A 13493-nucleotide genomic window follows, 5' to 3' on the forward strand; every position below is an offset into this window, starting at 1 on the left:
TAAAAACATTTAATGAAGGAGCCTCTACTGCTTTACTGGGCAAGGAATTCCATAGATTCACAACCCTTTGGGTGAAGAAGTTCCTCCTCAACTCAGTCCTAAATCTACTTCCCCTTATTTTGAGGCTATGCCCTCTAGTTCAGCTTTCACCCGCCAGTGGAAACCAGCTGACCGCACCTATCCTATCTATTCCCTTCATAATTTTATATGTTTCTATAAGATCCCCCCTCATCCTTCTAAATTCCAACGAGTACAGTTGCAGCATTCTGAACTCTATCCCACATTTAAATAGTCCTTTATTATTCCAACCAAAGTGACAAATTCATGTGTTCCCACATTACACTCAATTTGCCATTTTTTTCTTTGCTGACTGAATATATCTAACTCTTCGCAGACTCCTGTCTCATCCTCGTAAATCGCATTCCTACCATTCTTTGCATCGTCAACATATTTGACTACAATAAAACCGGTTCCTTCATTGAGTCATTAATATGCAGCAGAGTAAAAGGGAAAGTTTAACAAGAGTGGAATGTTGATGGGGAAAAGAAGACCGTGGCATAAATAAATAATATAATTTGTTCCACGCTAGAGACTGAGTGTCAGGTTTCTCTATCACCAAGTGTGAAACGTGTGAGTACATTTCCTTTACAGCCATCTGCACCATTCCCTTGGCTGTATAATTATGGCCACTGTTTCAACAGCCCCCAGGATTGAATGATTTTCCTGTGGGGTAAAAACTAATTTGCTGTCTTGTTACTCCTTCACTCCGTTGCCAGTCCCTCTGAGAAGCTGGATCAGAGAAAGATCTCAGAAATGGACTTGGCAGCTTCCTCGGGCACCATTGAAAATGCTGCACAGCTGGAGAAACATCAACTTTAATTCACTTAACTCTGTCCAGATACAGATACTTTGTCCAAAACCTTGAGGACAAGGTTTGGGAATAACATGGGCTGAGAAACGGCAATGGGAGTCTCCATCGCTTTTTCCTCTCTAAATCAGGAACAAATCATTTTTCAGATGGCTTGAGGCGTATTATTGAATAGTTTCTCCTCCTGTCCATATTTGACGGAACTCTGAGCATTTTCCCGGATGTGTAAACTCTCCCAGGTCATCAGGAGGATTGTGAGCAGCTTCCACAGGCAGGAGAGCCATATTCTCTACATCCTCTATCAGTGCCAGGGTGTTGCTGCTCTCCAGCTGTTGAACCATCTTTGTGATCCGGATGAAACAACATTTACTCTCCAGAAATTGCAGCCAAAATGAGGCTGACCTCTGTCTCCCGCAGACATGATCACAATGACGACGTGGAGTCTTCCCACTGCCACTTCAGGCTAAATCCAAATGTGTGGAACCTTGTCCTGTTCCACCATTAATTCAGCTTCCTCCCCATCCACCCAATCCATTAAGAGCCAGCTGTCTATTACCACGCAAACATTGCTAACACTCTCTGCTGGCTGAACCTGAATACAGCCTTCATTACCTCGATGTGCAATCTCCACAATGCTCTCCCGATTAAACCCTAATTTCCCCACTGCACAAACTAATGTTTTCCTGAATGCTACAGTTAAAATCCTGAGTTGAATAAAGTCCCACACAACCTGTTCACTGCCTCCGTGCCAATCACAGTCAGAAGTCACAACACCAGGTTAAAGTCCAACAGGTTGGTTTCAAATTGCTAGCTTTAGGAGCACTGCTCCTTCCTCTGGTGAGGAAATTTGAATAGTGATTTGAAACAAACCTGTTGGACTTTAACCTGATGTTGTAAGACTTCTTACTGTGCTCACCCCAGTTCAATGCCTGCATCTCCACATCATCCGTGCCAATCGCCATTGGTTCCAGTGAGTTATTGAGTTAATTTGAAGATCTTCGCCTGTCCCTTCCAAACCTTCCACTCCCGCCTCTATCCCCATTTCACCAGCACTCCAGCTATTCATACAGTACACATTCTCCACTCCTCTATTTGATCGTTTGGAAAAAGATTCCTCCTCACTCCCCGCACCTTCTGCTCCACGATAAGCAGATTTTATTCAAGGAACAATAGCACCAACATCTGGAACTCAGAGAAACACGTGTAGACCGTCCTGACCCCAGAGCCCATTATGCCTTTTAAATAGAATATAGCTAAAACAAGATGACCTTGTTTCCAATTTGGGGACTGAACCCTGGGGAATTACCCTAATTACTCATCCACTTACAAGACCACTACATCCCTTCTATAAATAGACATTAATAATGACTTTTGATCCACGGCCCCTAGTTATTCGCCCACACTACTCTCTCCGAAACATACAGCAGACCGTGCTCATTTTATCATTGTAATGAGGAGTGAGTACCTTGAACCAATGATGGTGATTGAACAGGGATTTAAGCTCTGGGCCCTCAGATTAACAGGTTCATGCTCTATTCACTGAGCTTTCCAGACTTACAGTAGTCTTGTTCTCAGAGCTGTCTTTATTGTCAGATCAAAGGCCTTTTCGCATTTTCTCCTTTGATAATTCTCCTTCTACAGCTCATTTCCCTCACAGGCAGCCTCCCTTTGGCTTCAATTCACAAATCGTCCAACTTGCACCAACTACTCGCTCTTTACCAGTGATGTGTGATGTGACAACTGTTTTTACCCAGGTATCTGCACTGGAATTTCAACGTGTTGATTATTACATTTATTTCGGGGAGATATTAGTGGGAACCTACAAGGACACAGATGAATTTTCAGAGTGGATCAATGGCTCCATCTAGTCTTTGTTGTGGCAGAATGCAAGAAAGCTCATCCGGTAAAGTTAAGAATTGTGTGAATCACAAAGTTTCAGGGTGCAAATAAATCTGTCAGCACGTCTTCACCGAAAATGCTTCACCATTTATCCCTCCCAACTCTTTCCCACCAAATATGCAGTAACATAAATCATTCAATACTTGTTCACAATTATCACTGGCAAACATTCAAAATGTTCCTTCTGCATTTCCAGAGGTAAAATATATATTTGAATATATTCAGGAGGCGGCTGGATAAAGCACTTGTGGAGAATGGGATCAAAGGATATGGGGAGAAAGCAGAATTAGGCTATTGAGTTGGATGATCAGCCATGATCATGATGCATGGCGGAGCAGGCTCGAAGGGCCAAAAGGCCTTCTCCTGCTCCTATCTTCTATGTATCTATGTAAATCTTGTCTTCCAATAAAAACTTAAAATGCTGGAAATAAGTATCAGCAAGCCCGGGGGTATCTGTGGAGGGAGAAACAGAGTTAATGTTTCTTGTCCGAGTGACTCTTCTGCAGGGTTAAAGAGAGGGAGAATTGTGATGTATTTTATACTGTTGAAGATTTGGTGAGCAAAATAGAAGTCCAGCAACATATACGAGTAAAGAAATATTTGACAAATATATCATGGAACACTAATATTGAGAGTCTTAAAGACGAAAGAAGTTCCAGATGGTGGTATAAACGTGGCAGAATGTGTTTATATCCAAACAAAGGCCAGCGATCTGTCAAAGCAAAACTTAAGAACAAGTGACAGATGGCCCTGTGGGGGAGGGGTGGAATTGGGACGAACTGGATTCAGAAGGGGGACAATTTTGATCATATCTGATCTGCGCCTTCAGATATTTTTCCAGCTTCACCTGTTTTCAGCATGAAAACCCAATATGTTTTCTCAACGTCTAATACAGGTAAGGAATATACAGTGAATGGCAGAACCCTCAAGAGTATTGACAGTCAGAGATCTACGTGTACAGGTCCACAGGTCACTGAAAGGGGCAACACAGGTGGTGAAGGTAGTCAAGAAGGCATACGGCATGCTTGCCTTCATTGGCCGGAGCATTGAGTATAAAAATTGGCAAATCATGTTGCAGCTGTATAGAACCGTAGTTAGGCCATACTTGGAGTTTCGTGTTCAATTCTGGTCGCCATTCTACCAGAAGGATATGGAGGCTTTAGAGAGGGTGCAGAAGAAATTTACAAGGATGTTGCCTTGTATGGAGGGCATTAGCTATGAGGAGAGGTTGAATAAACTTGGTTTGTTCTCACTGGAACGAAGGAGGGGCGACCTGATAGAGGTCTACAAAATTATGAGGGGCATAGACAGAGTGGATAGTAGAGACTTTCCCAGGGTAGAGGGGTCAATTACTAGGGGGCATGAGTTTAAGGTGTGAGGGTCAAGATTTAGAGGAGAGGTATGAGGCAAGTTTTTTCCACAGAGGGCAGTGGGTGCCTGGAACTCGCTGCCAGAGGAGGTGGTGGAAGCAGGGACGAAAGTGACATTTAAGGGGCATCTTGACAAATACATGAATAGGATGGGAACAGAGGGATAAGGGTTCCGGAAGTGTAGAAGATTTTAGTTCAGACGGGCAGCATGGTCGGCGCAGGCTTGGAGGGCCGAAGGGCCTGTTCCTGTGCTGTGCTTTTCTTTGTGTGTCACTGTCTTGAGTTAAAGCATTAACTAAATGGATAAAGGCACCGCTGAGATTTGAACTCAGGATTTCCTGTTTACGAGACAGGCGCTTTAACCAACTAAGCCACGGCACCAACCTAGCAGTAGAAGTTGTAATCCAAAGTTTTGAATTGTTTCCCATTATTTTGCTTCAATATTTGGTTCATTTGTCGTGCCGTGTATGAAACTGCCAATTAAGAACATTCAGCTTCACTGGAATGTCAAAGCTTTGAAGATTGCTTTTATTTCTGGAAGGCTTTAAGTTCACAAAATTCCACTGGGAACACATGAACAGGAAAAGATTGACTGGGTAATGACTAAACATGGTATTTGTTGTGGGAAAGTGTGAATCCATCCCCTTGAAAGCAAGAAAGATCATTCGGAGTGACGTTTAAACTATGGGTTTCGCAAAGTGTCGGGGATGTAAATAGATCTGTCATCATTAAAAAGTTCCATTATTTAGCCCTCCACTCTGCCCTGTATAATGAGCAGTAACACAATTCTGCCAATTCCTTCCATTGCTCTCGGTTATCACCGGAAATAATTCAAAGCGCTTCCTTAAGCATTAACCTCCAAAGGTAACATTGATCCAATCGGACTTCTTTATATTGGACATCAATCCAGATTCGTTATTCGGATTTTGTTAGGTTGATTTAAACTTCATAACATCTGTATCCATGTTGTTTCTTGCTGGTTTTTACTGGTTTGGTTTTGTCTCGTTTATTTTTTCCTCCTTGTTACATTAGGTTGGTTGCTATGCAACCATTCACAACCTCATCTGGACACATCTTTATTTACTGTAAACATAACAAGTCTCTTTGTATTTTGCACCATGAAGCATTTTATCTCCTTCCCCTTCAATGTAATGCGGATTACATTGACCTTGGAGTGTTTCACCAGTGGGACTCCGGCGTTTAGTTACTTACGGATCTCAAGTGCCATAATCCTAGAATCACACAAGAGATGCTATACAGAAGGAGGATATTCGGCCCGTCCAGTCTGTGATGACGCTGTCAAGGAGAAATTAGCCCAGTACCAATCCCTCGTCTTCTGCTTTCTCTCTGTTCACTTCTCCCTGTTCAGCGATTGTCCCTTTTCTATTTTCTTCAATGATTTCAAATCGCTAGAAAAGGAGAAATTGTTCAGTGAGAGGGTAACTTCAGCCAGATGAAGGAGAGTGGCGGTGGACGGAGATAAATCAGGCCCCTGTTCGAGGAAGAAGCAGAAAATCTTCAGACCGTCCTGATGGGGGATAGAGGTTTAGAGGGATTGGACATCCAATGTGAAATGGAGGTGGTTAGGGCTGGGGGAACTGGAAGTTGTTGATATGATGTAGGGTATCAGAGGAAACATGTATGGGTGGAAAGGGACATGGCAAAAGGAGAATGTATGGATTCAAGGTAGAAAGAAATGAGCGGGGTGGAGGAGGAACAAGCTGGCATGATGGGCCTACAGGGCAATCATAGAATAATAGAATTTACAGTCAAAAGAGAAAATGCTCGAAAATCTCAGCCTGTCTGGCAGTATCTGTAGGGAGAGAAAAGAGCTAACGCCGCCCCCCCCCCCTACATCTGTCACAGTGTGTCCCCTCCCCGCACACCTACATCTGTCACAGTGTGCCCCCTCCCCCCACACCTACATCTGTCACAGTGTGCCCCCTCCCCCCACACCTACATCTGTCACAGTGTGCCCCCTCCCCCCACACCTTCATCTGTCACAGTGCCCCCTCTCCGCACACCTTCATCGGTCACAGCTTACCCTCTGTTCTGAATTTGAGACTAGGTCAGTTGAAATCACGGCGGTCGATGGTGTAGAGATTAAACTCGGGAGTATAGAAGACATTGCACGCCAGGAACCAGTGTCGGCAGCAAACCCGGGGGTTATGTCGATTGGCCCCAAAGCTCATTGAATAATAGAATGATGCCGCACCGAAGAAAGCCATTCGGCCAGTCTTGCCTGTGAGGTCTCTCGGGAAGACCGATCCAGTTAGTTTCATTCCTCTTCCTTGTAACCTCACGGATTCATTGAAATTCATTCTGAAAGTTATTATTGAATCTGCTTCCTCCATCCTTTCAGGCAGTGAATTTCAGATCAGAACAATCCGCTGCATCAAAGAAACTCATCTCAGTTTCCCCTCTGATTATTTTGTCAATTTCTCTTCTGCACTTACCGCCCCTTCTCTCAATGGAAACAGCTTATTCCAATTGACTTCAGCACTTTTAGGAGCTTAATTAAACCTCCTCCGAACTTCCTCTGCTAGAAGGGGTACACTCCAGCTTCCTACTCATTGCAATAATTGCAGTCCCGCATCTCTGGTACTCGTCTAGCAAATCTGTTCTGCACTACCTCTGGTAACTTGTTAGCTTTCCTAAAGTGTGGTGTCCGGAATGGGTGATAATACTCCAGCTGGGCTCTGGTCCGTCATTCAGAAAGGTTCAGCAATTTCTTTCCTGCTTTCGTATTGCACTACTATTTCTGTTTTCTAACTCAGTGTAGGCTCTGAATTTTGAAACTAAAGGATTTAGTATTGTTGTCCAACTGACTGTTGATGACTCTGTGACTGATTGATGCACAATCTCCGTCTGCATCAAAATATAAACAGAAAACTGCTGGAAAAAAAATCAACAAATGGGCTCGAGGTGTGGAGGGAGAAATAAAATGAGCTTCCAGGGTCCCGGTCACTCTTCCTCAGAGGTTTATCAGCACTGCCTATTTTCCACAGTAAGAAGTCTTAAGTCCAACAGGTTTGTTTCAAACACTAGCTTTCGGGGCACTGCTCCTTCCTCAGGTGAATAAAGAGGTATGTTCCAGAAACACATATATAGACAAATTCAAAGATGCCAAACAATGCTAGGAATGCGAGCATTAGCAGGTGATTAAATCTTTACAGATCCAGAGATGGGGTAACCCCAGGTTAAAGAGGTGTGAATTGTCTCAAGCCAGGACAGTTGATAGGATTTTGCAAGCTCAGGCCAGATGGTGGGGGATGAATGTAATGTGACATGAATCCCAGGTCCCGGTTGAGGCCGCACTCATGTGTGCGGAACTTGGCTATAGGTTTCTGCTCAGCGATTCTGCGTTGTCGCGCGTCCTGAAGACCGCCTTGGAGAACGCTTACCCGGAGATCAGAAGCTGAATGCCCTTGCCTGCTGAAGTGTACCCCGACTGGAAGGGAACATTCCTGCCTTGTGATTGGTGCGCGATGTCCGTTCATTCGTTGTCGCAGCGTCTGCATGGTCTCGCCAATGGTCCCGCTTCCAGACATCCTTTCCTGCAACGTATGAGGTAGACAACGTTGGCCAAGTCGCACGAGTATGTACCGCGTACCTGGTGGGTGGTGTTCTCACGTGTAATGGTGGCATCCATGTCGATGATCTGGCATGTCTTGCAGAGATTGCCATGGCAGGGTTGTGTGGTGTCGTGGTCGCTGTTTGAAGGCTGGGTAGTTTGCTGCAAACAATGGTTTGTTTGAGGTTGCGCGGTTGTTTGAAGGCAAGTAGTGGAGGTGTGGGAATGACCTTGGCAAGATGTTCATCTTCATCGATGACATGCTGAAGGCTGCGAAGAAGATGCCGTTGTCTCTCCGCTCTGGGAAAGTATTGGACGATGAAGGGTACTCTGTCGGTTGTGTTTGTCTTCTGAGGAGGCTGGTGCGTTTGTTTGCCGTGGCGCGTTGGAACTGTCGATCGATTGGTTGAGCGCCATATCCCGTTTGTACAAGGGCATCTTTCAGCGTCTGTAGATGTCTGTTACGCTCCTCCTCGTCTGTGTATAAAGAGGGCTTGTCCATAGGGGATGGCTTCTTTAATGTGTTCATCAATAAGTTCCATTCCACCATCAGACTTACCATGTACTACTCTCCAAAATCAGTTGCATTCTTGGACATACTCATCTCCATCAAGGACGGTCACCTCAGCACTTTGCTTTCCCGCAAGCCCACGGATAACCTCACGATGCTCCACTTCTCCAGCTTCCACCCTAAACACATTACAGAAGCCATCCCCTATGGACTAGCCCTCCATATATACAGGATCTGCTCAGACGAGGAGCACAACAGACATCTACAGACGCTGAAAGATGCCCTTGTACGAATGGGATATTGTGCTCAACTTATCGATCGACAGTTCCAACGCGCCACAGCAAAAAAACGCACAACCTCCTCAGAAGACAAACACGGGACACAACCGACAAGAGTACCCTTCGTCGTCCAATACTTTCCCGGAGCAGAGAAACTACGACATCTTCTTTGCAGCCTTCAACACATCATCGATGAAGATGAACATCTTGCCAAGGTCATCCCCACACCCCCACTACTTACCTTCAAGCAACCGCACAACCTCAAACAAACCATTGTTTGCAGCAAATAATAGACTTGATAGAGGTTTATAAGATGATCAGGGGAATAGATAGAGTAGACAGTCAGAGACTTTTTCCCCGGGTGGAACACACCATTACAAGGGGACATAAATTTAAGGTGAAAGGTGGAAGATATAGGAGGGATATCAGAGGTAGGTTCTTTACCCAGAGAGTAGTGGGGGCATGGAATGCACTGCCTGTGGAAGTAGTTGAGTCGGAAACATTAGGGACCTTCAAGCAGCTATTGGATAGGTACAGGGATTACGGTAAAATGATATAGTGTAGATTTATTTGTTCTTAAGGGCAGCACGGTAGCATTGTGGATAGCACAATTGCTTCACAGCTCCATGGTCCCATGGTTCGATTCCGGCTTGGGTCATTGTCTGTGCGGAGTCTGCACGTCCTCCCCGTGTCTGCGTGGGTTTCTTCCGGGTGCTCCGGTTTCCTCCCACAGTCCAAAGATGTGCGGGTTAGGTGAATTGGCCAATGATAAATTGCCCTTAATGTCCAAATTGCCCTTGGTGTTGGGTGGAGGTGTTGAGTTTGGGTAGGGTGCTCTTTCCAAGAGCTGGTGCAGACTCAAAGGGACGAATGGCCTCCTTCTGCACTGTAAATTCAATGATAATCTGTGATTAATCTAGGACAAAGGTTCGGCACAACATCGTGGGCCGAAGGGCCTGTTCTGTGCTGTATTTTCTATGTTCTATGTTCTATGTTCAAACTACCCAGCCTTCAAAACAGTGACCACGACACCACACAACCCTGCCATGGCAATCTCTGCAAGACGTGCCAGATCATCGACATGGATACCACCATTACACGTGAGAACATCACCCACCAGGTACGTGGTACATACTCGTGTGACTCGGCCAATGTTGTCTACCTCATACGCTGCAGGAAAGGATGTCCCGAAGCGTGGTACAATGGCGAGACCATGCAGACGCTGCGACAACGAAGGAACGGATATCGCGCACAATCACCAGGCAGGAATGTTCCCTTCCAGTCGGGAACACTTCAGCAGTCAAGGGCATTCAGCCTCTGATCTCTGGGCAAGCATTCTCCAAGGCGGCCTTCAGGACACGCGACAATGTAGAATCGCTGAGCAGAAACTTATAGCCAAGTTCCGCACACATGAGTGCGGCCTCAACCGGGACCTGGGATTCATGTCGCATTACATTCATCCCCCACCATCTGGCTTGCGAAATCCTACCAACTGTCCTGGCTAGAGACAATTGACACCTCTTTAACCTGGGGTTACCCCTATCTCTGGATCTGCAAAGACTTAATTACCTGCAAATGCTCGCATTCAAGGTATTGTCTTGCATCTTTGAATTTGTCTGTATATATTTTTCTGGAACATACCTCTTCATTCACGTGAGGAAGGAGCAGAGCTCTTAAAGCTAGTGTTTGAAACAAACCTGTTGGACTTTAACCTGGTGTTGTAAGACTTATTACTGTGCTCACCCCAGTCCAATGCCGGCATCTCCACATCATATTTTCCACAGGATTCCGAAGTCTACCTTGCATTTTGTGTTTTCCGAAATTAAAATTCAGCTCCTCCCCATCGGGGAATTGAACCCTGGTCTCCCACGTGACAGGTGGGGATACTGATCACTATACAAACAAGGAACACTTCGGTGAGTATGGCCGTTTTGATCACAGGGCAATTCAATTCCATACATCTGTCGATCTGTGGGTCAATGAGCATCAAAAATCCCAGATAGTAATTGAAACAATCAGCTCCATTAGAGAAGGTATCCTGACATCTTCTAATCTCACTGCGACATATCTGAAGGGGTTCCCCTGGCCGCTTCAGGCCCACAGTTAGTGGTTAATTCCTCAAATGAGTGACTAAACCCTTGAGATAAAAGCATGATGCTTTTATCTCATGCGGATGCTGGACTCTGAAACATAATCAGGAAATACCGGACAATCTCAGCAGGTCTGACAGCATCTGAGGAGAGAGGAGGGAACTAATGTTTCGACTCTGGATGACTATTTCTCAAAGCTGGAGAAAACTGCAAATAGGGTCAGATGTATACTTTTTTGGGGGGCAGTATAGGGGGCCAGCGGGAGGTAGAGATTGGCAAAGATGTGGTGGACAGAAAGACAAAAGGAATTGTAAATGTGGGTGATAAAGGCTAAGAAAGGTGGCACAGTAAGAAGTCTTACAACACCAGGTTAAAGTCCAACAGGTTTGTTTGTAGTCACTGGCTTTCGAAGCGCAGCTGCTTCATCACTGAACACACCTGTTGCACTTTACCCTGGTGTTGCCTGACATCTTACTGTGCCCACACCAGTCCAATGCCGGCATCTCCACATTATAGTGGCACATAAAGAGATTAGAATGTGTGAATGGCAGAACAAAGGTGAGGAGTGTGTCAAAGGTCAACTGGGAACAGGGAACAGATGGTCCAAGTGGGGTGGGGGGAGGAAATAACAGGTCAATGGAAGAAAGGAAAATAAATTGACAGAAATAAAAATGAGGTGAAGATGGAGGAGAGAGTTCACAGTCTGAACTCAATGTTCAGTGCAGAAGACTGTAACGTGCCCAATCAAGAGATGAGGTACTCTTCCTCGAGTTTGCGCTGTGCTTCACTGGAACATTGCAGCAGGTCAAGGAACATGAATTGTAATGGCAAGCGACAGGATGGTCTGGGTCCTTGCTTGTGGACACATCTGAGCTGTGGTCACCCAGTCTGCATTTAGTCTCTCCAATGTAGAACAGACCGCATTGGGAGCAGCAAATGCAACAGATCAGATTGATGCCCGTGCACGTGAAGCGCTGCCTCACTTGAAAAGAGTGTTTAGGCTCAGGGATGGTGAGCAGGGAGGAAGGAGGTGAAGGGGCAGGCATTACATTGTCTGTGATTGTATGGGAAGGTGCTGTGGGAAGATGGTGATGTGTTGGGGCTATTGGAGAAATGGACCTGGATATTCATGAGGGAATGGTCCCTGGAAAATGCTGACAGGGCGAGTGAGGGGAAGGTATTTTTGGTGGTTTGCTGGAGTTGGCGGAACTAGCTAAGGAAGATACTTTGAATGCAGAGGCAGTGTGGGGGGAGGGGAGGGTGTGTGTGAAAAGTGAGGACAAGGGGTGCCCTATCCAGGTTCTGGGAGGTAGGGGAAGGGGTGAGAGCAGAGGTGGGGGAAATGGATCAGACACAGTTGAGAGCCCATCAACCACAGCGGGTAGGAAACCAAGATTAACAAAGAAGGAAGACATGTTAGCAGCACCATTTTGGAAAGCGGTATCGCCAGAACAGATACAATAGAGGTGAAGGAACAGGGAGAACGGGATGCAGTCCAACAGGATGTGGAGTGCAAAGAGCTGTAGTCAAGGTAGCTGTGGGAGCCAGTAGGTTTGTAATGGATATTAATGGACAGTCTATCCCCAGAAATTGAAATAGAATGGTCAAGGTAAGGAAGTGGCGGAGATGGACCACCTGAAGGTGATAGTGGGGTGGAAATTGGAAGCAAAATTGATACATTTAATACACTTTCCACCCCACCAGCCTCCCCATTCCAAGAATGGGCAGCACGGTAGCACAAGTGGATAGCACTGTGGCTTCACAGTGCCAGGTTCCCAGGTTCGATTCACTGCTGGGTCTCTGTCTGTGCGGAGTCTGTACGTTTTCCTCCTGCGTGGGTTTCCTCCGGGTGCTCTGGTTTCCTCCCACAGTCAAAAGACATGCAGGTTAGGTGGATTGGCCGTAATAAAGAAAATTGCCCTTAGTGACCAAAAAGGTTATGAGGGGTTATTGGATTACGGGGACAGGGTGAAAGTGAGGGCTTAAGTGAGTCGGTGCAGACTCGATGGGCCGAGTGGCCTCCTTCTGCACTGTATGTTCGATAATCGTCCTCCAGCAAACCACCAAACATACCTTCCCTCACTCGACCTGTCAGCATTTTGCTGGGACTGTTCCGTTCGGGAAACCCTGATCCACTCCCCCAACACCTCACCCTCTTCCCATATGGAGTGTAAACTCTTTCTTCCACCTTCACCCCATTTTTATTTCTATCAATTTACTTTCATTTCTCCCATTGATCTGTTTTTCCCTCACAATTGCCCCCCCCCCCCCCCTATCCCACTTGGACCATCTGTTCCCAGTTGCCCTTTGACACACTACCCACCTTTGTTCTGCCACTCACACAATCGAATCTCTTTATGTGTCACTATCAGCCCTTCTTCGCCTTAACCATCCCCAGCTACATTCCTTTTGTTTTTCTGTCCACGACATCTTTGTCAATCTCTACCTTCCGCTGGCCGCCTATCCAGCCCCACCACTCCACCCCCCCCCCCCCCCCTTCAAAACAGTATTAAACTGACCCTATTTCCAGTTCTGTTCGGCTTTGAGAAAGAGTCATCCTGACTCGAAACGTTAGCTCCCTTCTCTCGCTCCACAGATGCTGTCAGACCTGCTCAGATTGTCCAATATTTTCTGTTGTTTCAGATTCCAGCATCCGCAGTAATTTGCTTTTGACCTGAGGGGATTAGACAATCATTTGAGGAATTAACCACGAACTGTGGGCCTGAAGCGGCTGGGGGCCCCTTCAGTTATCTCGCAGTGAGACTGGAAGGTGACAGGATACCTTATCTAATGGAGCTGACTTTCAATTCCCAGCTGGGGGTTTTGGCGCTCATTCACCCTCAGATCGGCAGATTTATGGAATTGAATTGTCCTGTGATCAGAAGGGCAACGTCCCCATGTGT

At 46.0% G+C, this 13493-nt stretch overlaps 1 non-coding gene across 1 annotated transcript; it reads right to left on the reverse strand.

Annotated features, from left to right (window-relative positions):
* Positions 1 to 4444: 4444 nt before the first annotated feature.
* Positions 4445 to 4518, reverse strand: trnat-cgu (transfer RNA threonine (anticodon CGU)). Its single transcript has one exon. It is a non-coding gene; the product is annotated as a tRNA-Thr (tRNA).
* Positions 4519 to 13493: the final 8975 nt, after the last annotated feature.

Source organism: Scyliorhinus torazame, chromosome 4 (genome assembly GCF_047496885.1).
Source record: "Scyliorhinus torazame isolate Kashiwa2021f chromosome 4, sScyTor2.1, whole genome shotgun sequence".
Taxonomy (NCBI): domain Eukaryota; kingdom Metazoa; phylum Chordata; class Chondrichthyes; order Carcharhiniformes; family Scyliorhinidae; genus Scyliorhinus; species Scyliorhinus torazame.